Source organism: Antechinus flavipes, chromosome 3 (assembly GCF_016432865.1).
Source record: "Antechinus flavipes isolate AdamAnt ecotype Samford, QLD, Australia chromosome 3, AdamAnt_v2, whole genome shotgun sequence".
In the NCBI taxonomy this organism is placed as follows: Eukaryota; Metazoa; Chordata; class Mammalia; order Dasyuromorphia; family Dasyuridae; genus Antechinus; species Antechinus flavipes.
In genome coordinates this window covers 319,559,296-319,586,280 of record NC_067400.1, presented here as the reverse complement: position 1 = coordinate 319,586,280, position 26,985 = coordinate 319,559,296, and the positions used below count along the sequence as shown (strand labels likewise).

The 26,985-nt window shown below is 35.3% G+C and overlaps 1 protein-coding gene across 1 annotated transcript in view; it reads left to right on the top strand.

The window, feature by feature from the left end:
• The first annotated feature begins 14,979 nt into the window (after nt 1-14,979).
• Nucleotides 14,980-26,985, top strand: part of LOC127554155 (myosin light chain kinase, smooth muscle-like) — a 163,920-nt gene continuing 151,914 nt past the window's right edge. Inside the window, exon 1 of the mRNA XM_051985437.1 lies at nt 14,980-15,138. The gene's annotated coding sequence lies outside the window, so the exon portion shown is untranslated. The remainder of the gene's footprint in view (nt 15,139-26,985) is intronic.

Below are 26,985 nucleotides of genomic sequence, written 5' to 3'. Positions count from 1 at the left end.
AGTGATAGAGATAACATCCCTTGCCATGCACCTTTGACAGTCAGTGCAAAGACATGGAAATGGGAGATAGAATATGAGGAAAAGTAAGAAGTTCCTTTTTTTGGGAACTTCTTTGGAACAAACTTTGATTTGATTGGACCCTAGTGTGAACAAATGTGTATCTTGGCAGGAAAGATAGGATATACATCTTGTCATTCTTAAAGACTAATTGCTAGAGTATATAATAGGTGTTCTGTAAATGTTTATTGATGACATCTGTTTGATTATGAACTATCCTAGTTTGATTATGAACTACTCAAGGTCAAGGGGAACGTTTTAGATCTTGGGTCTATCATTAATTGAGATACTTATTGGGAATTGTCAAATTTTAGGAATGTTGGGCCATTATGTTTCTTGTCTGGGCATGGAACATTCCATATAGCAAAGAGATACTTTTTCTTTATTGTTTTGCTGAAATATTTCCTCTTTTTTAGAAAAAATTCTGCACCTAACATTATATACTGAAATTCACAAATTTTGAAATTATAATTATGTAAAAGATGATTGGTTCTAGCCCAGTGGAACTGTGCAGTACAAATTCAAATAATGTATTCATTTTAGAGGATTCATTATTTATGCTGAATTGAGACTTAAGATACATAAGGGATGACTTTCTCAGAGGAGGGAAACAGGAAATATATTGGGAAATATAAGTAATAAACTATAACAATAAAAATCTATTTTAAAAAGTGTACTATTTATTCCAATTTCTCAGAGTACTGACTAAAACATGCAGCTAAGTGCTGCAATAGACAGAACATTGGACTTGGAATCAGGAAAACTCATCTTCCTGAGTTTAAATCTGACCTCAGTCATTTTTTAAGCGATATGATTCTGTACAAGTCACTTAACCCTGTTTGCTAATGGGCTGGAGAAGGAAATGGCAAAGCACTCCAGTGTTTTTACCAAGAAAACCCTAAATGGAGTCACAAGAATCAGATACAACTGAAAAACCGCTAAACAACAGCAGCAGTGATTAAGTGATTAAGGCACTGCATAGCAGGCCGAAGAAGCCGCAGCATTCACCTTTTGCTATGCCCTTTCTGGGACATCCCAATAAGACTTCCTAGAATCTTCTAGGTATTGAGCAAAAGAGGTGAGAAGAGGGAGAGGAAGCTAACATCCTTCAGTTGTGCTAGAGGGATGAATTGAGTTACAATGGAAAGAGTTCTGGTTTTGGAGTCAAATGACAAGTTTGCTTCCTGACGCGCGCACATCGGACCTGTGAGATGTCCCGCCTTGCTTAATGTCTCTGTCCTGGTTCTTCATCTCTAAATGACAGAATTGGACTGGAGGATCTGATAGTCTCAATACTTAGCACAGGTCCTAGCCCATAATAGGTGCTTCATAAATGTTTATTGTTTGATTGATCCAAGTACATCTTTAAAGCTACGATCCTGTCCTTCCCCAGTCAGTGACTGCTTGATTGATAGCTCTACCAGAGAAAGACACTGATAGAAAAGGGAAAGTGAGTTGTCTCTCTCCTTCCACTTTAATGTTAACTATCTGAGGCAGCAGACACTGTTTTTGCCTGCAGCCTTGAGTGCTCTTCTGTACTAATTCCGTTACCCAGCAGAGAACTGAGCACGTTGAAGACACCCAGTCAACATTTATTGCATTTATTGTGATGTTGGATTCACGTTCTCTGCATCCCAGCATTCTAGGATCATAGATCATAGCTAACCTCCTCAATTTACAGAAGAGGAAACTGAGGCCTTGCGAGGGAATATGACTTTTCTAAGGTCATAGAAGATAAGGATCTTCTAGTGCAGTATCTTCAAACGGCTCTGTTTTTTTCTTGTTCTTGTTCCTTTTCCTTCTTGTCCACCTTCTCCTCGTCTTTTTTTCTCCTTTTTTCTTTTTTCTTCTTCCTTTTTATGTAGAGTGGATTTCCAGTTAGAGGCTTCCAGTTTTTCTCAGGATGCAGCCAGAAGGCAAAGTAAAAAGAGCACTGGACCTGGAATCAGAAGGCCCAAGTTATACATATCTACTTAAATATAGTAATATTCATACTCACATGTATAACCATGTAACATAAATATTGATAATAGAATTTAAAGCTAGATGATACAGTGAGAATCTGGCCTGGAATGAGGAAGATGCAAATTCAAAGCCAACCTTGGACACTTAACTAATTGTGTGACCCTGGACACTCAACTTCTGTCTGCCTCAGTTTCCTCAACTATAATTAGATATAATAAATAGTGAAATAGAAATAGTGAATAGTGATAAATAGTAAAATAGAAATCATAACGGACCTCCCTTCCAGGCTTGTTGTGAGGATCAAATGAGATCATTTTTATAAAATACTTAACACAGTGGCTGGCACATAGTAGGATCATTTATTAAGAGTCTACTTTGCTCTTAAATGTTTATTCTTTATTTCTTCTCCCCTTCTTTTTCTACTGATCAGAATTTATAGGAAAAAGCATTTTCTTTTCTCATCATAAATCCCCTGAAAGCAATTGGGAATCCTGATTAGTGATTTTCTGATTCTGTATCAAAATGAAATTCCACCATTTTTACCTTTCCATATGCTGAGGTGCAGTTATAGTAAGAGACTGGGAATGAGTGTGACTTTGACATAAATTGATTTCCATTTTCCTTTGTCTTTGTCCTTGTGATTGTGGATTTGGCATTCCTGGTTGAGGTTGCTTCAAGAGTTGAGACATGTCAGTGTCATGGTGCATTAAGAATTGAGCAATCAAAAAACATAAAGGCTTACTAAGTACCAGCTCCTGGTACTTAGCATTGGAACAGGTAGATAGTGTCTGATTCTAAGGGACTCATGATAGAACATGCTATCCATCTTGTATCCAAGAGATAATAGCCTCAGAGGACATAGATTGAGACAAATGTAGATTGAGGACATATATATTTTTTGGACATGGCCATTGTGGAAATTTGTTTCACTTGACTCTACATCTTTGCAGTTTTGTTTTTCTTTTTTTGGGGTGGAGGTGGGGTTGGAAGTGGAAGGGAAAGCAAGCAGTTTTTCTTTAATTTTAAAAAAAGGAATAAATGGTTAGGTGATAGGCCCTCTTTGATGTTCTTTTGTTATCTGTTTGATTTTTCAAGTTCTAGCTAGAACATGACAAAGAAAGAGGTAAGAGGAATTTGAATTCATTCCATATGAATAAATGGAACAGCAACATGACACAATGCATAGAATGTAGACAGGGAGGCAGGAAGACCTTAAAATATATCCTATCTCAGAGACTTGTTAACCGTGTGACCTTGAGAAGGCACTTAACTTCCCTTGGCTTCAATTCTTCACCTGTCCAGTGAAAGAGTTGGTCTAGATGACTAGGTCCCGCCTAGCTTTAAATCTGACAGGTCAACAAATATCCATCGAGCATCTAATAAATATAATAATGATGTCTGATACTTAAGAAGTGAGGAGATGGGCTTTTAGTCTGGATGGCCTGGGCTCAAGTCCTACATTAGGCACATACTGGCTGTCCCAATCAAGGCAAATCACAATCTCTTGGTGTTCCATGAAACTTTTTTTTACATTTGCTTAATAGTATTTTATTTTTCCAAAAACAGGTAAAACTAGTTTTCAACATCCATTTTGGACAGATTTTGTGTTCCATATTTTTCTCTCTCCCTCCTTTTTTCCCTCCCTTTAATCCCCTCCCAGACAGCAAGCAATCTGATATAGGTTAAACATGTGCAGTCCTTTTAAACATATTTTCATATTTGTCATGTCATACAAGAAAAATCAGACCGCAAGGGGAAAAAACCACAAGAAAGAAAAAGCAAACAAAAATGGTGAAAATACTGTGCTTCAATCCATATTCAGTGTCCATAGCTCTCTCTTTGAATTTCATGCAGCTTTCTAATGTCTCTAGGTAATGGCTAACTTGCATTTGTAGAGTTGGTACTTTGGTAGTTCCCTGTACCAATTAAATCACAGGTCTCATTCAAAACAAGTGAAAAAAATCCTGGAAAAGAAATGACCCAGCCATGGAGTTGTCCACTTTATTAGCAGAGTCATTTGTTCAACACCAGTATCATGCCCATTGATAAAGGTTTGCGCCAACTGTTCCTCAGGAGAATAAAAGATATTGAGACTCATTGTCCTAGACTTATGAATTGCTCAGGGCACATGTGATCCTCATACATATTGTACTTTAAAATCTGCATCCATTCTTCCCTGTGGATACTGTGTACATAGGTGGACTGAGTGTGTAGCCTAGGTTTATGAGGGAAATACTGAGTAATCATTCTTGCCAACTTTCTTTTAAATAAACCTTTATATTAAGAGTTAACTGATTCAACTGGCTAATTTGTTAATGGGAAGCAAACTAGTGGAGACTTGTGAACTTAGGTGTTAGTGATAGGTGGTAGGAGTATAGCCTCCCCCACAGGTGTTACCCTGAAAGAGCCAACTGTAGCAGCCATGTGTCCCTCTGGGGAAGTCTGATCTTCTACTGTGGGTGTGAGTTGGGTAATTAAGCCAGTCCCAAAGGGAGAATCTAGAGGGAAGAAAAAGAAGGGGAGCATTCACTATGATAGAATGTTCCTTTCCCTTAAAAGTCATCCTCCCTCAAAAGTCCCTTAAAATTCCACCTTTACAAATGTGTTTTTTGATTAATAATTTGTTTTTAATGCAAATACTCATGGCAAAATTAACTCTTCCAGGAGAGCCATTTTTTGAACTTTAGTGGGAATTAATTTAAATTGGTTGCCCTGAAAGAATACAATTGCTTGTGGGAATTAAGGAGAACTAAGAGTAATTTTGAAGCACAAAGCATTGTGCAGTCTGGGTAGGATACTACAATAGGTACAGATGGGAAATCAGGAGAAATCAGACTGGGTGACTTGATACAGAGAAGCAGGGGCAGAGAGACATTAAGATCACCCAGGTGAGTTTTATCTAAGACTATGCTTATCCTTGATGTCAGTCTCTTGCAGGATGTTAGGAAAGAACATAAGGTTTCCAGGTTTAGATCAGAGCTAGAAGAGTAAGTATTCACCATGTGGAGGAGTGCTAGGAAAACTCGGGCCTTTGTGGTAGAACCACAAAGATTCCACCATTAGAGATGCATTCCTGTGGGGTCTCCTGTAGGCATCAATTGTCCTTTTTAATGAGCAGCCTCCCCAAGTTATTGCAGCTTAATCTAGCAGAGGGAAGAAGCACTGAGTGCACTGAATGCTCCCTACCTTTTGGGGGACAGATGGTTCAGAGTTAGTTTCACTCAACTTGTTGCCAAGGCTCAGCATCATTCTCCATTTTATGTTCCCTTGATTTATGTTCCTGACCTCACCAGCAAATAGAACCGCACCTGAGCATAGAAATTGCACAAAGCGTGGGTTAATAAATTCCTCGATTAAGACTCACTGTCTCACTTCATGAAACTTGGCCCAGTCTCCCAAACTCACTAGGATTTTTACCTGCCTTCTCCCAGACTCTTCACTAGCCCATCCATCCAGCATATCCACCCTGCCTCCACACACCCCTCCCTCCATTTCTTAGTGACTGCCCTTCCTCATTCAGAGTTGAAAGCTCCATCATAGCAACAAACATTTATTCAATGAACTCAGCAATTATTAATTAATTACTGTATGCAAAACCCTGTATTGATCACTACAGATATAATTTTTTTTTTCAAATTATGAAGTGTTGACATTCAGAGAGTTTATGAGGAATAAAGGAACTCAAATGAGGCATATATTTTGGGTCAGACCTGATTCAGACTATTGTCATGAGTAAATTTAATAAAGGTAGGTTGAAGTATAGATTCCAAGTGAGATCAGCTTATTAATAGTGCCTCATATGGTTGTTAGTAAAGCAGGTCAGACTGACAGGCTCAGTAAAGCCAACAACCCCAATGAAAAGGGGGTTACCTTCTTTATTAACACACTGGAAGAAGGGGTCTAGGTAGAAGTGGCACGTAATGAAGGTGAAGCTAGTCATACTTCTTTGTAATTAAGGAATGTTAATGGTTTTATGGGACTCATCTATTTCTTGGTAGGTGATCAGTACTGCCCCATCTCCACTAATTGCACAAGGATAGGCAAGGACTGAGCCGTATCTTTTGGGGCATCAGGTTAACCTGGCTGAGACCTTTAAAAAACAAGCAAATGTCAGGACCTAAAAATATGAGTTATAACAACTTTCCTTTTTAATTATGCCTTTAAAGTAACTCAGAGGGAAAACTGCATTCTTGAGTAAGGTGAGTTCAGGAAGATACTAAATTATAAAACCCGAAACAGTATAAAATCAATTACATTGCAAAATCAATACAATAGAAATCGAGTAATATTTCACACTCGTCAAGTTGGTCTTCTACAAGTCTCTCAACATTCTACCCCTTCAGCCACCAAAGTGATTTTTCTCAAGTTTATCCTTGTCACCCCCATGCTTGTAATGCCGGAGAAACTGAGGCAAGATAGAGATTAGAGGTTTTAAAATATTTTATTAGAGCGAGAGTTTGACTAGTTAAGCCATCTTAGTGTGATGGTGTATGGGACTTTTTTCTCAAAACATCCAACAATGAGCGAGGAATTCCAGAGACTCTTATAAGGCTCCAGCAATCAAGGAAACCAGGGCAAGGTCAGGTAGAGCACAGGTGAGTGGAACTTCAGGAAAGGATCATAAATTCAGTTCTGACAGGTTGGGGTTAAGGAAGGAAGAATTATAAACTCTGATAAGTTGGGAGGGAAGAAGTTAGGAGACAGGATGTCTAGATCAAGAGATAGGGGTGTGTGTGCCATCTAGGTATTTGAGATAAGCCATCTAGAGTTTTATGACTTTTAAATTTTTTATGACTCTTTAACTCTTCCTCATGAGATCACATTTTTCACATCGGATATTAAATGTTATATATATTGGACTATTAGGTATATATATGTGTGTGTGTATATATATATTTATTATAGATTTTTATTTACAAGATATATGCATGGGTAATTTTTCAGCATTGATAATTGCAAAACCTTTTATTCCAATTTTTCCCCTCCTTCCTCCCACCCCTTCCCACAGATGGCAAGTAGATCAATACATGTTAAATATGTTAAAGTATATGTTATCTTGCTACACAAGAAAAGTCAGATTTAGAAAGAAGGTAAAAATAACCTGAGAAGGAAAACAAAAATGCAAGCAAAAAATAACAGAAAGAATGGAGATGCTATGTTGTGGCCCATGCTCATTTTGCATAGTTTTTTCGCTGGGTGTAGCTAGTTCTTTTCATTACTAAACAACTGGAACTGATTGCTTCATCTCATTGTTGAAGAGGGCCACATCCATCAGAATTGATCATCATATAGTATTGTTGTTGTATATGATATGTAGTATCATGTAGTATAGTATAGTATAGTATCATATAGTATAGTATATAGTACTATATAGTATATAGTATAATGATCTCCTGGTCCTGCTCATTTCATTCAGTTCATATAAGTCTCTCCAGGCCTTTCTGAAATCATCTTGCTGGTCATTACTTTTTTTTTTTTTTAATTTTTTAATAGCTTTTTATTTACAAGTTATATGCATGGGTAATTTTACAGCATTGACAGTTGCCAAACCTTTTGTTCCAATTTTTCCCCTCCTTACCCCCACTCCCTCCCCTAGATGGCAAGATGACCAATACATGTTAAATATATTAAAGTATAAATTAAATACAAAATAAGTATACATGTCCAAATCGTTATTTTGCTGTACACAAAGAAGTGGACTCTGAAATAGTGTACAATTAGCCTGTGAAGGAAATCAGAAATGCAGGTGGGCAAAAATATAGGGACTGAGAATTTAATGTAATGGTTCTTAGCCATCTCCCAGAGTTTTTTCACTGAGTATAGCTGGTTTAGTTCATTACTGCTCCATTAGAACTGATTTGGTTCATCTCATTGCTGAAGATGGCTAAGTCCATCAGAATTGATTATCATATAGTATTGTTGTTGAAGTATATAATGATTTCCTGGCCCTGCTCATTTCACTCAGCATCAGTTCATATAAGTCTCTCCAGGCTTCTCTGAAATCATCCTGTTGGTCATTTCTTACCGAACAATAATATTCCATAATATTCATATACCACAATTTGTTCAGCCATTCTCCACCTGATGGGTATCCACTTAGTTTCCAGTTTCTGGCCACTACAAAGAGGGCTGCCACAAATATTCTTGCATATACAGGTCCCTTTCCCTTTTTTAAGATCTCTTTGGGATATAAGCCCAGTAGTAACATTGCTGGATCAAAGGGTATGCACAGTTTGATAACTTTTTGAGCATAGTTCCAAATTGCTCTCCAGAATGGTTGGATGTATTCACAATTCCACCAACAACGTATCAGTGTCCCTGTTTTCCCACATCCCCTCCAACATTCCGCATAATCTTTCCCTGTCATTCTAGCCAATCTGATAGGTGTGTAGTAGTATCTCAGAGTTGTCTTAATTTGCATTTCTCTGACTAATAATGACTTGGAGCATCTTTTAATATGGCTAGAAATAGTTTCAATTTCTTCATCTGAAAATTGTCTGTTCATATCCTTTGACCATTTATCAATTGGAGAATGGCTTGATTTCTTATAAATTAGAATCAATTCTCTATATATTTGGGAAATGAGGCCTTTATCAAAATCTTTGACTATAAAAATGTTTCCCCAGTTTATTGTTTTTTTTTCTAATGTTGTTTGCATTAGTTTTGTTTGTACAAAAACTTTTTAACTTAATATAATCAAAATTATCTATTTTGTGATCAGTAATGATTTCTAGTTCTTTTTTGGTCACAAATGCATTCCTCCTGGTCTGAGAGGTAAACTATCCTATGTTTTTCTAATTTATTTATAATCTCCTTTATGTCTAGATCACGAACCCATTTTGACCTTATTTTGGTGTACAGTGTTAAGTATGGGTCAATGCCTAGTTTCTGTCATACTAATTTCCAATTTTCTCAGAAGTTTTTGTCTAAAAATGAATTCTTATCCCAAAAGCTGGGATCTTTGGGTTTGTCAAACACTAGATTATTAAAGTTATTGGCTATTTTGTCCTTTGAACCTATCCTATTTCACTGATCAACTAGTCTATTTCTTAGCCAAAACCAAATGATTTTGGTAACCACTGCTTTATAATATAGTTTTAGATCTGGTAAACTAAGCTACCTTCATTTGATTTTTTTTTCATTAATTCCCTTGAAAGTCTTGACCTTTTGTTCTTCTATATGAATTTTGTTGTTATTTTTTCTAGATCATTAAAATAGTTTTTTGGGAGTCTGATTGGTATAGCATTAAATAAATAGATTAGTTTAGGTAGTATTGTCATCTTTATTATATTTGCTTGACCTATCCAAGAGCACTTAATATTTTTCCAATTGCTTAGATCTTTATTTGTGTGGAAAATGTTTTGCTCATATAGTTCCTGACTTTCTCTTGGCAGATAGATCCCCAAATATTTTATACTAATGGCAGTTACTTTAAATGGAATTTCTCTTTGTAACTCTAGCTGTTGGATTTTGTTAATGATATATAAGAATGCTGATGACTTTTGTGGGTTTATTTTGTATCCTGCAACTTTGCTAAAGGTGTGGATTATTCCTAATAGCTTTTTAATAGAATCTCTGGGGTTCTCTAAATATACCATCATATCATCTGCAAAGAATGATAATTCTTTACCTACTCTAATTCCTTTAATCTCTTTCTCAACTCTTATTGCCAAAGCTAGCATTTCTAATACAATATTGAATGGTAACGGTGATAATGGGCAACCTTGTTTCCTTCCTGATCTTATTGGGAATGGTTCCAGTTTATGCCCATTACATATGATGCTTACTGATGGCTTTAAATAGATGCTACTGATTTAAGGAAAGTCCATTTATGCCTATACTCTCAAGTGTTTTTAATAGGAATGAACGTTGGGTTTTATCAAATGTTTTTTCTGCATCTATTGAGATGATCATATGGTTTTTGTTAATTTGTTTATTGATATAGTCAATTATGCTAATAGTTTTCCTAATATTGAATCAGCCCTGCATTCCTGGTATAAATCCTACTTGGTCATGTTGTATTATCCTGGGGATGATTTTCTGTAATCTTTTTCTGATATTTTATTTATGATTTTTAGCATCAATATTTATTAGGGAGATTGGTCTATAATTTTCTTTCTCTGTTTTCAACCTACCTGGTTTAGGTATCAGTACCATGTCTGTCTCATAAAAGGAATTTGGTAGGAGTCCTTCATTTCTTATTTTTTCAAATAGTTTATATAACAGTATAGTTAATTTTTCTTTAAATGTTTTGGTAGAATTCACATGTAAATCCATCTGGTCCTAGGGATTTTTATATATTTTAAATTATATTAAATGTATTTTTGCTAAACACTCCATTTTCCCAAGTCTACCATTTATTATAGGTGTTCTATGGGGTTTTAATAACTTGAGCTTCCAGACTACTGAAACATGTTTCTCTATATTTTTTCCATAAATGTCTTCCCCTGCTCCCCTTAATTTTTTCTTATCCCAAACTTAACAAGCAAATAAAACAAAAATTTTTGGATGAATATCTTTTTTTTTTTATGAGGTCATATTTCATCTCCTTTTGAAAATTACTGAAATTCTGGTATCATAATTCATCTTCCTTAGTGTCTATAGCATTTCTAGGCCCAATGGAAGTAAAAAACATGACCCAAATATTTGGGGTGGAAATGGATGTTTTAATAGTCTGAAATTGCCTTAGATGTTTATAGACTTAGACATCTTCTGATAACAATTTTAGTGTAGCTTGGAAAAGTGAGTTTTATTTACTTATTTTTTCATTTTCAAAGTTTTCTGTCTTTTTTTTAAAGTAATATTTTATTTTCCAAGTACATGCAAAAGAGAAAAAACAAGCAAACAACCAACAACAAAAAAAGGTGAAAATACTGTGCTTTGATCCACCTTCAGTTTCCATAGTTCTGTCTTTGGATGTGGATAGCAGTGCCCATTCCAAGTCTGTTAGAATTGCTTTGAATCACCTCATTGTTAATGAGTCATCCATCACAGTTGATTATCAAATAATTTTGTTATTATTACATGCAATATTCTTTTGGTTCTGCTCAAAAAGTGAGTTTTATTAATATAAATTACTTTCCCCCATTTTTAATATTCTCATTTGGGTTTCTCTTGTTAGAAGCAAGAATTTTTTTTTCTTTATAGCTGTGATTGAGAGCTGGATTTGTTTTTAAATTCGTCTTCTCACTTTTCTCCTAACTTCAAGAATCATATGCCATACTATAGAGGAATCATTAACTATCCTTAATATCTTAAAAAAACTCTGGAGACTATTTAGACTTTTTTTGGCAAATGATAGTTTGTCCATTCTTGATGTGATTTTTCATTTTGACCACACTTTCCTTTGCTTCTGTGCAACTTATTCTGTTTCATTTTGAGCCTGAATGATTCATGAAACACATCAACAGCTGTTGTGATATCTCTAATAGTCATTGAAATGTGCTCTTTAAATGCTAGAACTTAAAAGCTGTAGAATGAAAAATAAAAGAATCAAATGACTAATTTGAATGAATTTGTGTTCTTATGATCAAGGTCAGACATTTTTATTAAGACAACTGTTGATAGACATACACACACACAACCATCGTCATGTAACAAAATCATAAAAATTATTCCTTGTTCCAAGTAAATTGTTGTTCATTATAGATCTGTGGTCTTCTGAAGTTTGTCTTCAGCTTATTTTCATCTGAACTAACTTTAAAGGAATTCAATAGATGGCATGAATTTCAGATTTTATGGACTTCTCATAACTGGTATTCTAAGTCAAAAGTAAAAATGATGGAGACTTAGTTTGGTTAAAATCTTATAGTCTTTTCTTTTTAGTCATTCTTTTCTTCCTGCCACTCAGTGGCCCTTCTTTTTTGAAAAATGTTTCATGAGTTCATCTCCTCTGAGAAACTTTTCCTAATTGAGTCCTCCTGATTATGGAGCTATAAGAAGAAAGAAGCACATGTGTATGCTCCTATTTTCCAACCCTCAATGATCAGCAGTAAGGTTTACCATCATTCAGTTCTCTTAACTCTTCTGTAAGTGCTCTGGGATTGGAATAGGGATAGGAATTAGTACTGGATCTGAGATTTCATTAATAAGATGAGTTCCTAGAAATTAGTCCTACAAATGCAAGCATCTCTGAAATTTAGTGTTAGAGAGTTTCTTATACAATAGGTAATTCCCCTGATCACACAGCCCGATTGTATCAGAGGCAAGAAGCAGAATGTATTTTGATAGGTAGCATGATAGAAAATGAGCTGTCCTTTAATATAGGAAGAAAGACATGGATTTTAGTTCTATTTCTGACACTAATGATGGCTGACCCTGGGTCAGCTGTGTATCTCCTCTCAATGCTCTAGACAAGTAGCTCACTAAGACTTATTAGATGCTGACACGCTTTGGGAGGGGAGCTCACCAAAGCACTGAAATCATAGTATGAGAAAGTTGTTGGTCTTCCTTCCCCAGTATGAACTGGCATAAATGGGAACATTATGTTTTACTTTTCCAACTTCCACAAATACCATTTTGATATATCAGTGACTCCAAATGAAGACTGTAGATGCCTTTTAAATAAATAAATCATTTTGTATCCAGGACCACCTCTAGTCATCCTGATCTCTATCTGGCCACTGGACCCAGATGGCTCTGGAGGAGAAAGGGAGGCTGGTGACCTTGCACAGCCCTCCCTTATATGCAATTCACTTACATTCATGGCATCACCTCCCTGATGTTATGGTCCTCTTCAAAAATGAAGGACGGGGCAGCTAGGTAGCGCAGTGGATAGAGCGCCAGCCCTGAAGTCAGGAGGATCCAGTGAAATCTGGTCTCAGAAACTTAACACTTCCTAGCTGTCTGACCCTGGGCAAGTCACTCAACCCCAATTGCCTCAGGGAAAAGAAAAAAGGACAAAAAACAATAACAATAATGTACCATTAATTAGGACTTTTGATGATCAGCTTTGTGTATGCTTGTTCAGTTGTGTCTGACTCTTTGTGACCACATTTGGGGGTTTCTTGACAAAGGAAAAAATATTCTGAGGCCATACTTGAATTCAGGTACCTGACTCTAGGCCTAGCTCTCCATCTGCACTGCCTAACTGCCCTTTGATGATCAATTACTAGAGATTAAAATTATATTACTCTTAAATATTCCTCTTACTCCCTTCCTCCCCCATAAAAAACCTTCACCAAAAACCAGCATATTTTTCTCATTGGGGATGACTTCAAGGTCTGCTCCGTGCTTATTCTGAAGGAGGAAGCTTGGGGCCAAACCTAGTCCCCCCGAAATAGTGCATGCTGGCCCTTTGCCTGTGACCAGTTGAGTTTACACTTGATGGCAGGACCATATGTAATTGATTAGGAATTATGGATCTCTGGTAAAGGCCTTGTTTTTGCCCTTAGGGAAAAGTACATAGTTAAGCATTGTTTCACTTACCCCTCTCCCGGGAGCATCTCTCCATTCTCCTGGGGTGTTTGCTTTTGGTTTTTGGTTTTGCTGAGGCCTCTGTTTTTTCAAATAGCATCTAGTTTGCCTCTCTGTGTCTAGTCTCCTGTCAGTTTCCCCCTTTCCTCACCTTCCTCCAGTCTCATGGTATCCAACTATTAGAGTAATAATCATAGAGCCCTACAAAAGTCTTCTTGACCATTTCCAACAAGCCATTTCGTTTAACCCTCCCAGTATTTTACATCCCTTATATTTGGGAAGTTTTTCCATCCTCTGGAGCTCTCAGTCTCCCTGGGGAAAGCTTATTCTCTGTGGTGTGGTAGAATGAACACAGACTTGCCGAGTTAGAGGACATCTCTCAGTCTCAGTTTCCTTACCTATAAAATAGGAGATTGTACTTAATGGCCTTTGAGCCCCGTTTGGTCTCCTTCCCGGCTCACTATCAAGGTGAAAAACTTAAGTTCTTATGCTCCTTTTAACCACTAATTATAAAAACTAAAGTTTTGTTCCATCTCCTAAATTACTGTTTATAGTTTGTAAAGGTAGTTTAGCTGTCTAGTGTTTTAAAGATTGCAGTGCTTATCTTACAAATGACACACAGGCTCGCTCATATTCGTACTATTTAGTCATCCTTTAGAGCTGGAAATGTCATGCTATAGTTGATCAAGGACTGGATTCAGAAAGAGGCAGAATGTGGGAGCCAGTCCCATCTTTGACATGTATATTCAATCATCCTTTAGAGCTGGAGAGGTTATGTGCTATAGTTGATAGAGGCAGAATGTGGGATCCAGGCCCATCTTTGACATATATATTGGCCATGTAAATCAGGTCACTTTCCTTTTCAGTATTCTAGGCCAGAGGTATCAAATTCAGCCCCAAACCAAATAAAATTGGAATTAGAAGATATTTAAGAAAAATAAATAAAAATACAGTACAACATAGATAATTTGTGGTTGCCTGAGCCAGTATGTAAATATCACTTCTATTTGAGTTTGAGTTCCCACAGTATATGTCAGAGGAAAGACTTGAAGCCAAATCTACCTGACTCAAAGGCCTTTACTGTACCCCCTACACAACTCTGCCTATGAGGATAATAATGTTAATGGACAGTATGGAGGTATCCCAAAGCACCTTTGCCCATGCTTTCTTTTGATCAGCATCGCAGGTATGGGAACAGGATGCACCTGGCATAATCAGGAAATGTCTCAAAAATATTGGTATTTTATGTCTTTTTAAAAAAGTTTATATTATAAAGTGAAATTTAGTTGTTAATTTTTTAAGTTTAATTTTGATTTTTTTAATCAAATGAATAATGGATTAAATGGATAAAAATAATGTACTTATGATTAAGTGTTTAATAGATGTCCATCTTAAAAATATAATAAAACTCTATGGGAACACCCTCTTTAATGGAATGTGCTTCCCTCCCCCTTCCCACCTCTGGAAGCAGTTTTTTTGACCTCCTTAAATGTTATATCTGAGCTGCTCATTTCTTTTTTCCTGCCCAGACCCAGACCCATTTTTACTATCCTTGGAACAGCAGTGGTCACTCTAGCCGGATTGGAGTCCCAGCAGCTCCAGGTATCTCACTCCAGCAAACTACCTGACAGGAAAGGTGGCCCTTGAGCCTCTGTGGCCTTCCCTGGGTGGTTGCCACAACAAACTGCAGCCGTGACCTCGGTGAGTAGACAGCTTTTTCTGCTTGGGTTGTTCTCTCTCTTCCTGTCTGCCCCAGGAGATTCTGCTGAGAGGATGGACTGTGACAGATTCCCCTGGAAGTCTGGAAGGGTTTTTTTATATACCACCCAGTGCTTCCATGAGATACCAGCCAACCTCAAATCCCTGCAAAGGTGGGTGGGTCAAACAACATGCTTAGGCTTTTATTCTCTACTATGTGTTTTCTGCTCCAGGGTTCCAGGGTGACTGATTAGGTGGTGGGAAAAGTCAGAGTAATCTTGCAATCAGCAACTCTGATTGAGTATCTACTAGGTGCATTCTACCAACTCCCTTAGACCAGGGCTTCTTAAACTCTTTCTACTTATGACCTCTTTTCACCCTGAGAATACAGGTTTGTAAAATGGTATTTAGGAATGTTAAATAGGTATACAAACCAAATATTTACTGATAATAAATCATAAATTCGTGACTCCCACATTCAGTAATAATTTCACATCTGGGATGGAAAACCACAGTTTAAGTAGCTGAGTTCTAGGCTGAGTGAAGGCTGTCTCTTGAACAATATCTGTACCTCCCTGCTTTCTAAAAAACATGTCTTCAATGTTTCCAAAGAGCCATAATTTTATCGGCTTGGGTCCTTCTACAGCTGACCTAGATCTCATGCTTGGATAGATGGTTTAATTAATTGCTCTGAACCAAAAAAATTCATTACCTGGTGGTCTTTCAGTAATGACCTAATCTGACCTATGATAAAATTAAATTCTATATCTCTTTAAATAACAAAAATCTTTTTTTTCTTACTGTAAAAAAAAAATTCCAAAAGAAGAAAAAAAAAAAAAAAAAACAATCCTTGTAACAATGCATAGAGTTGAGCAAAACAAATTCTGGCCATGTCCAAAAAATATGTGTCATTCTGCATCCTGAATTAATCAATCATTATTACTCCTCAGGAATTATAGTTATCTGTTATGTTGCAGAGTTTTTAAATCTTAAATATTATTTTTCTTTATAATGTTATTATACAAATTGCGCCTTTTCTTTTCACTTTACTCTGCATTAGTATCTACAAGACTTTTTAAATTTCTTTGAAATTATCTCATTCTTCATTTCCTAAAGGTGTGCTAACCTAGACTTGAGCATCTGACAGATAGCCCTCTTTATCTCTAGTTTCCTTGACACTATGAAAGAGCTACTAAAAATATTTTTGTGTATATGGGTCCTTTTCCTCTTTCTCTAATCATTTTTGGGAGGATTTAGGCCTAGGAGTAGTATGGTTGGGTTAGTGAGTATACAGGGATTTAGTGACTTTTTAGGGAAAGGTGACAAATTGGTTTCCAGAATGAATGGACCAGTCATGAAGCCTTTCCACTTTTATAGAGCCTATGTAGTTTTCAAGAATCCAACATTACTTTTAAGCTCTGATATAATATCAAAGGAGAACTATATTAGAAGGTCTCTCCCTTCAAAACAAAGCCCAGTGCTCTCAGAAAACCCTGGAAAGTCTTCCATGAGCTCAAGCATTGTGAAATATACTGTGTACAAAGTAATAACAATGTAATAGTAATAATAATTATATTGCTGATAATATCTAAGTCCTTCACAGCTGATCATCTGTAAATGACTTAGCTATTCTAATACAGTGATCCAAGACTACTTTAAAGGACTTGTGTTGAAAAATGCTATCCATGTCCAGAAAAAGAATTGATTTGTATCTGAATAGACATTGAAGTATATATATATATATATATATATATTTTTTTTTTTTTTAATTTTTTTCTTGAGAATTTTTTGTGTGGGGGGGAAATTTTTTTTTTTTTTATGGAAATGTTTTGCATAACTTAACATCTACTTTCTTTTTTATTTTCCAAATTTATTTTATTTAATGAAACAAAACAAGAAAAAAGACCAACAGAAAAGGAATACAGAACAAATTGAAACAATGTCTAGCAGAACATCAGGGAGGATTCAAAATATATAACAACAAATAACAGTTCAATAAAGTACATAAATTACTAGTAGAAAAAATTATATTCATGAATGTTCATCTTTGCTTTACTTCCTTGTAAATTCTTCTTTTGTTCTCTTCTATGTACCTTTTTTACTTTATTCTTTTTTCCTCTTTTGTCCCAACTCCCCACCCTCAAGAAGGTTATAATTAAGAAACAATATATTTATATACACATATGTAGATATATACATACCCGCACACATCCCCACACACATATTTTTCCTATCCCTACTGACTACTGCTTTAATTCTGCTCCTAACTTGGTTTGCTATTATTTAACCTCCTCCCATCTTTGAATCCCTTCCTTGTCTTCTTCCCTTACCCTTTGCTTCTCTGTCCACCTATCCCTCCCTCCTTATTTCTCTTTAGATTTTGGAGAGTGCTATACCTTTCATAGAATATATGTAGTGTTGCCTATTTAACCCATTCCTGATGTAAGTAGGTTTTCAGAATTATGAGCCCTCCTTCCCCCCTGTAATGTCTCTGTATCTATTCTTCCTCTGTATCTTATTTGTATAACATAATTACTATTTTTATCTTAACTTTGCCTCAATCTTTCTTTTGAATTGTTGTATTATTGATGTCAATCATATACATTTACTTGTTTAAAAAAAACACTTGAAATTGATCTTTGATATTGACTATTATATGTTAATTTTTCTGTTATTTTCAGGTTTGGTTGATAGAAAGTCCTGAAAATCTATAAATACTTGAATATACGTTTTTTCTTGTTCAATATTACAGATAATTTTGCTTTTGGCTGCAGACCAAATTCTTTTGATTGTCAGTTGATTTGATTCCAAGACCTGTGTTTTTTTATTGTGATAGCTAATAAGTCTTGTACAACTCTAATTGTAGCTCCAGCATATTTGACTTTTTTTCTTCTTTCTCGCAAAATATTCTCTTTGATCTAGAGATTTTGAAATTTGGCAATAATATCCCTATGTATTTTCTACAAAAGATCACATTGAGATGGTGATTGGTGGATTTTTTCTGTTTCTACTTTTTCTTCATGTTCTATCACTCCTGGACAATTTTCTTGGATTATTTTTTCATTATTGTGTCAAGGTCTTTTTTTGGTCATAACTTTCAGGCAGTCCAAATATTCTTATATTTCCTCTTCTTGATCTGTTCTCCAAATCTGTTGCTTTTCTTATAAGATGTTTTACAATATATTCTATTTTTTCATTTTTTATAATGTTTTGTTATTTCTTGGTCTCTCATAGCTTCACTGGCTTCCCCTTACCCACTTCTAATTATTATTATTTTTTATTATAGCTTTTTATTTACAAGATATATGCATGGGTAAATTTTCAGCATTGCCAATTCTAATTTTCAAAGAATTATTTTCATCTTTGAAACTCTGCATCTCCTTTTCTAGTTTGTTAACTTTTTTCCATAATCTTGTTTTTCTTGGATTTTTTTTTTTTTTTTTTTAGTTTTTCCTCAATGTCTCTCTTTTGATTTTTTTGAGTTCTTCTATAAATTCTCTCAAGAGAGAGCCATTTCATGTTACTCTTTGGGGTAGAAGCTTTTTTTTTTTTTTACTTCATTGTCCTCCTCTGGAGATGAACCCTGATCTTCCCCATTCCAACAGTATGTTTCTAGAATGGGATTCTTTGTTTTGTGCTGGTTCTTTTTTTTTTTTTTTTTTTTTTTTTTAAATAAGGAGTATTAGTGTAAGCATCTCTAAGCCTGGGGTGATAAAGATGGTATCTCTAGCTTCACTCTTGGAAGTGACCTGGAACCCCAAACCAAAAGCTGTCCCCTCCAATAAGTGCCACAGACACCAACATCTCTGCCCCGCTGCCCCTGAACTCACCGGGTGGGTACTGTTTTCTTCTCACCCAGGGCGGCAGCTCAGCAACACAGCTTGTCCTGGCGTTGCCAATCAGCCGAGGTTCCCTCAGTCTTCCTTTTCTCCTACCCGATTCCGCAAAAGACCAGGAGGTGCAAGTGTCTGTGGTTCCTGCTGAGGCTCCCGCCACACCCAGCCAGCCCCATAGCACCCCACTTGGTGTTTTTGTGGAATTAACCCAGAGGTGTTTGCGCTTCACAGGGATTAATTCCGGCTGAGTCTTTCTTCAGATCTTCTCCAGTCTTTATTCAGATGTTCTCGCTTATCAGGAGGACCCCTGGTCTGCCCTAAGTTGTCTTGATTTTTCATGATTCTATGTTCACCCTGAGATGCAGATTTGTTCCATTTGTGGAGGAAGTCAGGAGAGCTTGAAATTTACCAACCTACTCCATCATCTTCCCAGAATCCTTCCCCCGATATGTATCTTCTTAAACAGGGGTAGAAATGGAGAGGAAGGGGGAGAAGCTGGAACTCAAAGTAAAGTTGTTTTACATTTAACTGAGGAAAATAAAAATATTTATAAAAAACAAGACCCAAAACACAGCTTGGCAAAGTACATTTCTCAAAACATGTCTTTTTTGATGGACAATTTTAATATTCTACAATATTCTAATATTTATACATAATTTGAAATTGGGACAGAATTTTATTTTTTTTTTTAATATTAGCATTTTTTTTAACATAATGAAAGTAGCTAGATTGTAGGGTTGATAAAGCACTGGCTCTAGGGTCAGGAGGACCTGAGTTCAAATGTGTCTTCAGATACTTAGTATCTGTGTGACTCTTGGGCAAGTCACTTAACCCTATTTGCCTAAAAAAAAAAAAAAAAAAAAAAAGAGAGAGAGAGAGAGAGAGAGAGAGAGAAAAGAAAAGAAGAGAAAAAAATGAAAATGTTCAGTTCATTTTCCATTTTTTCTTTCCATTTCTAATTCATTTCCATTTCCAAGTCCAAATAACTTTACTTATGTAGTAAACACATTCACCAAGGTAGATGCAACTAGTTATTTTAAATGAGAATTTTGGCATAATTTTGACTCCATATAGTTAATAAAAAAAAAGTTGCCTCTTTAATGAGCTATTTATATTTGCACAGCAGCTTTCAAATGGCTGGATCATGCTAAAATTTGACATTTTTTAGAATTTTAATGATGATTTTGATTTTTATAGGATCGTTGAATTATAGTTGGAAAGGACCTTCAAAGTCATCAAGTCCATCTCCTCATTTTACAGATTAGAAAACTGAGATTCCTAAGAGGTTAAATCATACAATCAGTATCACACAGTCAATTGTTTTAGGCAGAATTTTAATCTCGGCCTTCTAACTCTGAGTCCAGGGCTCCATCACACTACATGTGCCTACACACATGGTGTATGTTTTATTTTTGGTGATAACCTTTTGACTGTTTTTAAAATGGTAGGGATTGTCATATGAGAGGGCTCAATCCTGCCACTGGGTGGAGACAGACAATAGAGTGTTTAATATTTGCTTTATTAATCACCATATTTTTAAAAAAGCTAAATAAATATGTGGTCTTTCAGAAATCCTATGAGGCTGGTTCAAACAGTTTTCCTAAGTTGTAAGAGCTGAAATTTTCCTAAAGTTACATTAGACTTCAGTTCCCTCACCCACCCACCTCTCCAACTCACCAGTGTCAGAGCTTTGTTGCTTTATATCTGCCAACAATCCAAGGATAAACAGCCATGAAATATTTACACCAAGAAGACAAAAGAGAGAGAGAAAGGGAATTAAATGCCAAGACATGGTCAACAAAATATTTTGAATATATGTCAAATTGTATTAACATTTTCTGATGTTATATTCAAATACAATTATAGCAAAATTTGCAGGAATGTTTACCCTTATAGGCAACACAGATTGGAAATGACAAAATACTCTTTCTACATCAAGTCCCTTTCTTTATACATTATACCAATGGTTCCTGTTTACTTGTTGAGTTTCAAATGTATCCATCTGACTCTTTATGACCCCATTTGGGGTTTTCTTGGCAAAAATACTGCAGTTTGCCATTTCCTTCTCCAGCTCATTTTACAGCTGAGGAAACTGAGGCAAACAGGCTTAGTTAAGTGACTTGCCCAGGGTCACATAGATGGTATGTGTCTGAGGCTGAATTTGAACTCAGAGAGATGAGTCTTCTTAACTCCAGACCTGACACTGTGTCCATTCCACCACTTAACTGCTCCAAGTTATATGCTAGTGATTTGCTATACAGGAAAGATTTTATAAAAATGAAAAACAATTCATTGTCCTCATGTACAATCTAACAGTTAGATTCCAGTTTAACAATAGTTGACCCAGAATTCCCTTCAGATTTGTTAAAATAGGATTCTACCTGAAAATATAGTACTATCAGTCATCGATTTGTATGTCAACCAGGTCTCTGTCAGTTTTACTCATAATTTCCATTTATAGTACTTAAAAGCTGACAGGTCTTGATACTATACAAAGGAAGGGAAATTCTGTTATTTTGCTTCCTGATTTACTCTGAGTAAGGATCCCTCAGTTTCCATCCTCCTTCCGTCCTCCTTCCCCCCCTCTCTGAAGTTGTTGCCTCCCAACCATAATTGCCACTTAAAAGAGTCTTCAGGCTGGCAGAAGATAGAACTAATTTGAACCAGAGAAAAATAAAAGATATCAGACTAAGGTAGACTAGCCTGTGACCCCTAAAATTTTAATAAGAGCTTTTTATTTTCAAAATACATGCAAAGATAGTTTTCAATACCCACCCTTGCAAAACCTTGTTCCAAATTTTTTTCCCTCTCTTCCCCGCATCCCCCTCCCCTAGACAGCAAGTAATCCCATGTCAGTTAAACATGGGCAAATGCTTCTAAATATATTTCCACATGTTATCATGCTGCATAACAAAAATCAGATAAAAAAGGAAACAAAAAATAAAACAAAAATGAGATCAAAAAGTTAAAAAATGAGAAAGAAAAAAAGCAAGCATCCACCCAATTTCCTGTAACTTTGCTTTACAAAAAGGGCTGCCACAAACATTTTTGCACATATGGGTCCCTTTCCCTTTTTTATGATCTTTTTTGATTTTTATGCAAACCAGGTATATAGATATATGCTATGGATATACAAATTAAACATTTACTGATGATAAATCATAAAGGAATTTATTTTGAAACATTTCTCTTATACATATAATTTTTCTACACATTAAAGATGAAAGCAAATTTGTGCATTAATGAGATGAATGTGCTTGTTTATTTTTACATAAAGAATTAAATCTTGTGGGATATTTGATATCTTTTACTATTGTCAAATTTTTTGTGATCTCCATATTCAGTTATGCTACCTCATATAAGCTCACAACTCACAGTTTAAGAAGCTTTGGTCTAGGAAATGGTTATGGTGGGTCTGGGTCAAAACAAGAGAAGATAAAATCTAATTCATCAGAGTTCCAAAGTCCCAGAGTGTGGCCTTCAATTCCAATGGGAGGAGGAAGCTGGAGTGCAAAGGATTTGTCTTACATATGACTGGAAAGTGGAAAGTATAAACATACTATCACATCCAAAAATTTGTGAATGTTTAGCCATGGTGGCCAGTCCTAAAAGTTTGGAGAGTGACTGATAAGTAGAAAATGCAGTGTGAGCTATTACCATAAGGAAATGTAGAACTTGTGGCTAAGAAAGGAGACTTGATTTTGTGGATTTAAGATCAAACTCTGGGCTTTGTGCTTTTCAGACTTTTGAGTATTCCCAGAGTTTAAGCCAGAGTTGTAAAGCTTTTTGACATAATGAAGCAACAACTTGTTGAAGGATCAAAGGAAAAAAGTTTATGCAAATAAGGGCTGGTTTATGCATTTAAAGACAGACCCTTGGTTTGTAAAACATTATGGCCCAAGGTGAAGCTGATAATGCTGAAGAGAAAGTGACTCTAGAAAGCTTTTTATTTCTGTTTCCTTGGTAGCAGAAACCCTAACCACTTTATCTCTAAATTCCAGAGCTTGCTACATGGAAATTCTCAGGGAGAAAAGGAAGCATTGCCCTACAGTAATGGAGCTTGTCATCTCTTAACCATTTTCCCCCCCAACAAGTAGTCCTAAGTGTCTTCCCAAATTTGTTCAATGATAGCCATATGAATAATTATATGATTCTGATAAAAGCATGTCTTTACCTTCTGATTTGTTGCAGGAAAAATAAGATAGGAATAGTATTTTTAAAAATATATTGTACCATATATTCTAAGTTATATATTCTATTTTTGTCAAAAACTGTGAATTCTTCAAGAAACTAAACTTCCAGTGTGAAAATTACTTCCACTGATGAAACTTCTTTTTAACTTAGTCTTAGACAATTGTCTACTGGGGTACTGAAAACATTATTGATTTCTCCAGGTTCACACAAGTAGTGTGTGATTTGAATTGAGAGCTTCTTAACTCCACAATTGCCTGGCTTTATAATATGCTGTTCTTTTTTTTTTTTTTTTTAATATATGATATCCCCTCAATTTTTAAAAACTTTTAAAAAATAATATTTTATTTTTCCCCAATTACATGTGAAAACAATTTTTAACTTGTGAGCTTTTTTTTTTTTAAGTTTTGAGTTTCACATTCTATCCTTCCCTCCTGTTCCCCCTTCCCTAAGATGCTAAGCAATCTAATATACATTATATATGTGCAATCATGTAAAACATTTCCATGTTAGTCATTTTATACAAGAAGACAAAAAAAAAGAAAGAAAAACGTGAATAATAGTATACTTCAGGCAGTTTTCAGACAGCATCAGTTCTTTCTTTGAAGAAAGATAAAATTTTTCATCATAAATCTTATGGAATTTTCCTGGATCATTACATTGTTGAGAATCATCAATTCATTCCCAATTGATCATTCTACAATATTGCTGCTACTGTGTATGTTATTTTCCTGGTTCTACTCACTTCACTTTGTATCAATTCATGCATGTCTTTCCATATCCTAAAACTCTTAAGCAAAAATTGTCCCTAAAACTTTTGGATACACAACCCTCAAAATACTTATATTCTTTTAGGGAGATACAGTATCCACACAGATTAAGTAAATAAAGACAATTTGAGGCAAGAGAGAATATTAAAAACAAAAAAAAAACTAATGGCTTCTTGGATGAGAAGTGCTCATTTGAAGGTGATAGCATTTAAACTGGATCTTGAAGGAAGTGGATGATTCTTAAGAGACAGAGGTAGGGAGAAATGTTAGCTTATATGAAAGTACAGAGATAGAAAATGGGATGTTGAGTCCAGGGAATAGCAATTAGATTAGTTTGTCGGGACTATAGACTTCATGAAGAGCAGTAGTAAGAAATAAATATGAAAAGTTATATGGAAGCCAGATTGTTAAGGGCTTTAAATGCCAAGCTGAGGAATTTGTGCTTTAATTGTAGAGTTATTAGGGAGCCATTGAATGTTTTTGAGTATGGAGTCCTTTGTTTTCAGAATGTTAACTTGATAGTTATATAGAGGATGAACTGAAAGGGAGAGACTGAAAACTGGTAAATCAGAATCAGAGAATTTGAGGATTGGAAGGGACTTCAGTAGCCATTTGGTTTATTTCATACTTGAAAAGAAACCTTATTGTAATAGATGGATAAGTGGTTATCTAGCCCTTGATGAAAAATCTCCAAGAAGAAAGAACCAACCACTTCTCAAAATATCCCATTTCATTTTTGGACAGCTCTAATTTTTAAGAAAAAATGTTTTTCTTGAATCTAAATAGGCCTATTAATTGTGTCCTGATTCAAATCTAATCTTTCCTCCACATTATAACCTTTCAAAATTGAGGACAACTATTGTATTCTTCCTAAGTCTTCTTTTTTCTAGTTCCTTCTATCAGTCATTAAATGGCATGGACTCAAAGCTCTTAGGGCCATCTAGGTTGTCCTTCTGTGGATGCTCTGCAGTGGATCAATGTCCTCAGGCAGATATATGACCCATGGCTAGAGGGCTGGATCTATCAGAAAAACCCGAATTCAGATTTGGCCTCAAGATACTTACCAGTTGTGTGATCCTGGACAAGTCACTTAATATTTTTCTGTTCTCCCTCTGTAAAATGCTGGTGATCATGAATCTACTTCTTGGGCTTGTGGTAAAGATATCTGTAGTGTTTAGCACGGTGCCTGGTGTTTCTTAAGGACTCCCCTAGTTATTACTTCCTATAATATCAATAAACTGTGGTGCCCAGAACGGAACACAGTATCCTAGATCAGAGATGTTAAACTCACTGTCCATTGAGCACATCGTATTAAAACTCCCAAAGTAGTCAGAACAAGATTAAAATTCAATTGAAAAATGTTTACAAAATAAATAAAAATACAGTGCAACATAGATAATATTAATATGTGGTTTTCTAAATCATCATGTAACCTGCAGGGATCAGTTTCTATTTGAGTGATACCATTGTTCTGGATGAGGTGAGGTGTGACAAGGATAAAATAAAGTGCAACCTATTCTTGGAAGGCTTTAAAATTTTTTTTTTAGGTTATACATGTACATTCATTTTTTACATAATTCCATATGAATCATGTTGAGAGAGAAAAATCAGACCAAAAAGGGGGAAAAATGTGAGAAAGAAAAAACAAAAAAGTGAAAATATTATGTTTTCATTTATATTTAGTCTCCATTGTTACCTCTTTGGATGCAATTGGCATTTCCATCCCAAGTCTATTGGAATTGCCTTGAATCCCCACGTTGCTGGAAAGAGCCAAGTCTATCATAGCTGATCATCTTACAATATTCTGTTTACTTCACTCAGCATCAGTTCCTATAAGTCTTTCTAGGCTTTTCACCTTGCCTTTTTTAGATGCAACTTATGGTAACATTGCATACCACTCTTCTGACTTACATTGACTACATAGCCCACTGAAATACAGTGAAATACACTGAAACAGAATATTTTTCAGAAAAACAACTATCAAAACAGCTAAATTTTCACCACCTTGGACTTGAGAAATTGGCTTCATACCAAAGTGAAATATTCTATATTTTTTTCCTCCTGGATTTTATTTTCCTGGATGAATCTGTATGCTTTAGGTTGTCAAGATCCTTTGGAGTCCTGATTTGTCATCCACTGTGATAGTGACTCCTTCCAGCTTTGTTTTATCATTTGTGCATGTAATAAATGTGCCTTCTATGCCTTTAACCAAATGTTAGTTTAAAAAAAGACTAAAAAATACAGGGACAAGCACAGATCACTAGGATACTGGATACCTCCCAGTATGCCACGTTGCTCCTGAGCCTTTAATGGCAATTTTGAATTCTTTCCGTCCAATCAGGTCCAAGTCCATCTAATTATATTACTGTTGTATCTAGAGATGCCTGCAAAACTCCTAATTTTGATATGAACCATATTTTTAAAATGTAATTAGAAAATGTTTAACAAAATAAATAAAAATATAATATAACACATAGTATTAATTTGTTGTTTTCTAAGTAAATATGTGGTCTGTGGGGATTGTTTATATTTGAATTTGACACCGCTGATCTAATCCATATTACTTCATCTTCTCCAAAAGATACCTCATAAAAATAGATAAACTCTGTCTCTTTATCATTTTCCTCATGTATCAGTTTCCTAATTGTTTCCAAAAAAAAAAAAAAAAAAAAGAAAAGAAAATGAAGTTAGTTCAGCATGACCTTTCCTTTTGTTTTGATTGTTTTTTATCAGATGAAGGTTTTAAATGAACATGATCTTTTATTTTCTTGCAGACATTATTATAATGCTTTTATTTGAAAATATAATTTAATTAGATGATACGCACGCATAAACATACATAAACTCAATTATAAAAAAAAAAAACTATTAGAGTAAAAAGCAATTACTTCCTGAATGTATTTTTTTAAAGACCTAAAGTTAAAATGTAATTTTTACCCTCCAAATAGATGAACCCAATGGAGAAATCTTTATATATGTAAAATTTAATCCAAAACTGCAGCATCAAATGTCATTTATTCACTTTGAAATATTTTCATTTTAGACATCAATTC